The sequence below is a fragment of the Lepisma saccharinum genome, chromosome 4, assembly GCF_977018435.1.
Source record: "Lepisma saccharinum chromosome 4, izLepSacc3.1, whole genome shotgun sequence".
NCBI classification, from domain to species: Eukaryota; Metazoa; Arthropoda; class Insecta; order Zygentoma; family Lepismatidae; genus Lepisma; species Lepisma saccharinum.
The window spans coordinates 47,454,380-47,457,745 of record NC_139232.1 but is presented as its reverse complement, the minus strand read 5'-3'; positions in this window follow the sequence as shown (position 1 = coordinate 47,457,745).

The window sequence follows — 3,366 nt, the reverse complement described above, 5'->3', positions numbered from 1 at the left end:
CCTTGTTACAACAACTTCAACACAACTTAATAAGGTATGGAAAAATGTTCAAAGGTCACATTAAATATAAGTAGGCTGTAGAACGAAACAAACAGATACGGTGTTAGGAGGTGGTGGGAAACATTTTGAATGCAATTATAAATAACAGTAAAATAAATTCAAAACGGGGGTTTCTGCCCCTCTCTCATAATCCCACTTCGGCTCTCCTGCAATAAAGTAGCGCAACATGTATGTATGTATACATGACGAATATTGTTTCCTCTTAGCCTTTAGTACAAAATATAATTCATTAAAAAATAAAAGTGAAATTCAAAGTTACGCTCACATTTTGAAAGTTTTCCATTTCTTAAAAAGCAAAAACATTGATTTATTTTTGTTTTTGAGTACATGGCGAGGTTAGGACCAAGTGTTCTTGTAACTGCATGTTTTCTTCTTTTAACGTTACTACTGAGGAAGATGGCATTTATAGATATTAAGCAATAGCTTTATAACTGTAAGGCTGAGATCGTGAATGTGAGGAGCCCTACTTCAGCACCTACTATGTGCCTTCGTGGCATCGCGCAGTGAAGCTCTGTCATTATAAATTAAATGTCTCCCATAATGCAGCAAATACCGAATTCCAATTTGGTTTATATAAATACAAGAACATTTTGATATGCAACTTGCATATTAATAATCAAAAAACTAAAAATTTCATTGGCTATTGATTTGCTTTTTGAGCACCGAGAGTTACTAAATCAAGAAAAACTACATATTTCGTCTTTACCATTTAGGGTGGTATTAATGTACAGGATTAAAACTGATTCCCTGCCGAGAGTTGTTGATTCGTTTAATAGGAGAAAAAATGTATTGTCTTCGGAACTTAACTTTTCTTCATTTCAGATGATATGTGTTTAATTATTTCGGTACTACTATAACGAGAATGAGAGTTAACCCCACATCAAGACCGGTTTTCCTTTGCAAATTGATTAGATCCTTTTGATCACTGAATGGTCTATCCTTCTTAGCTAAATACGCGTAGTATGAAGTATTGAAGATTTTTTTTTCTGTCGCATCAATCAAATGCTCCTCTTGTTTTAAAGTAGCATTTTCAAATTTCTGTTTTTTAGATGTAGCAAGAATTTGTGTTATCTTCTGATGTGCTACAGATAGCTGGTGGGTCGAAATTTTTGTTCTTAAAGACTTCAAATGTTGTTCTTTATTTGTGCCATTAAATGAAACTTGACACTTAACCCATTCCTTACTTAATGATAATCCCTGTCTTTTATCAGGCCCTAAATATCCTACGGAGCAACAATCATCACACCCTAAACACCCATTTCTTGCTATCAACCATGTATGTTTTTGCTTACGCTCCAACCACTGTTGCTCAGACCATATAGAGGGAAAATCGGAACACGAAACATTACCTGTATTGGCTTCATGTTGGAATGTCGCTGTTGTTGTTGCCGTTTCTGAGGTGGTTGTTGCTGGTATGTGTGATACACTCGGCGAAGGATTAACACCATGTACAGCCAGTACTGCAGAATCACTACCATTGTCACTCACAGTTTTATTTTCTGTGTTTTGTACTTTTTGGAAATAATTTGTAACCTTGTTCTCACACCTTCTTTTCATTTCGAATAGAAAATCAGAGCGCGACCGAAAAGACGTTTTATTCACCTCGAAACTCACAATGCAAATGCTAAAAACAAAAGAACAGACGCAAGTCAGAGTCAGCCACAAAGGTACTACTTTCATATAGGTGTGACAGCTATAAATAATTTATTTCGCACTTTTTTACATTGCTAACGTACTATTCTGCATTGCGGAACATTTCTTTAGGTGAAATAATGAATTTCTAACGAAAATAATGTCTATTTCTCACATTTACGAGTACTTACTGTTATTCGTTATTTCGATTCTGTAACACACATTATGGCGATAGCGTACTGGTTCATCGCGCGTTGTGCGAGCGTTTTGTCGATTTATGCAGTGTTGCAACCTTGTTCACCGAAAAATACCTACTTTCGTGCCCGAGTTTGAAATTATGCTAATACCTAGCAAACCATTGACGTTAGCCTCACAAATCATTGACGTTAGCTCCGCAAACCATTCACATTAGCCCCACAAACCATTTCCCGTAACGTTAGGTTAGGTTAGGCAAGCATAGTTTAATTATTTTTTTTAAAAAAATAAAAATACTCGACACGTCATGTTATAGTGAAAACACGGCGAGGTTTGAAACACTGACTACGGGGTTTACGTCATCTAACACACGGAACTTTATTTATAGAAATGATTGGACCCCCATTGTTTTTCTCTTGCTCAAAATATTTGCACACAGAACAAACGATCTCCCACTTTTTGCCTTTGAGAGGAATTCCTTTATCGAAGGCTTTCTCTCTTTAGTGCATGGCCTCTTTGGTACATTGTCATCTCGAGTATTGTCTCCTGTGTTTGACATTCTTCACACAAGCAGAACACAGAAAATTATGTTAAAAATAAATAACACACTAAAACAGCACGCTATATACAACAAAGAATACGCTAAATTCAGTAAACACTAAACAAACGGACTGGTTAAAATATCACAGCAACGCAACAAACAAACAACATGTCCTCTCCCAACAACATGAAAACTGATCGCAGGAACAATCGCCCGATAAGCGGCAACACCGTGATATACGTTTTCTGCTGCTAGGTTAGTAGCAAACCACTGGGAAGAGTTTGATTGGCTCGCATCCCAGCAACGCACCCTCCCTCAGTGACGTAAACCCGGTTTCTCCACGTGCTTCACAAGCGTCAATACCAAACTAATTTCGCGGCAGGTATAGTCAACTTAACCCTAGGATGTTATGCATTAAGAATGAAATAAGATAAAACCCAGAAGAGGTGAGAGGCTCTATTGAATTCTGATATTATGTTAAAGTAGAATGGCAAGGTGGTTAGTGTTGTAAGTTCTCATATGCGTTGGGTTTGAATCCCGCCTTCATCCCTCTTGGGTTTGGCCACAGGTTGCCGTCTCTCCCGTTGGAGATATGGAGGATTTGCTACAAAACATGAGTGTCTCGGGCAGTGTTGCCATATATCCGACTTAAGGGATGGAAACCTTGAGGCAGTAGAGAGCACAAACTTAACTTTCTTCAAAAGACGATGAGTGGAAACTTCCAAGAAGATTACTTGCTCCGTAATGATTTTGGAACAACTAAGAAGAATAAGAAACTAGGGATAGTCTTGGGATTCGAAGATTTGATCTTCAGTTGAGAGCCCTGACGTCAGACACACGAAATTTGATATCATGGATTCAGCGGCGGCTCGTGACTTTTCACAGATGCGTCCTACAGGTAGATGTTGTTTCTTGCACTTACAATTACCCCCCCCCCA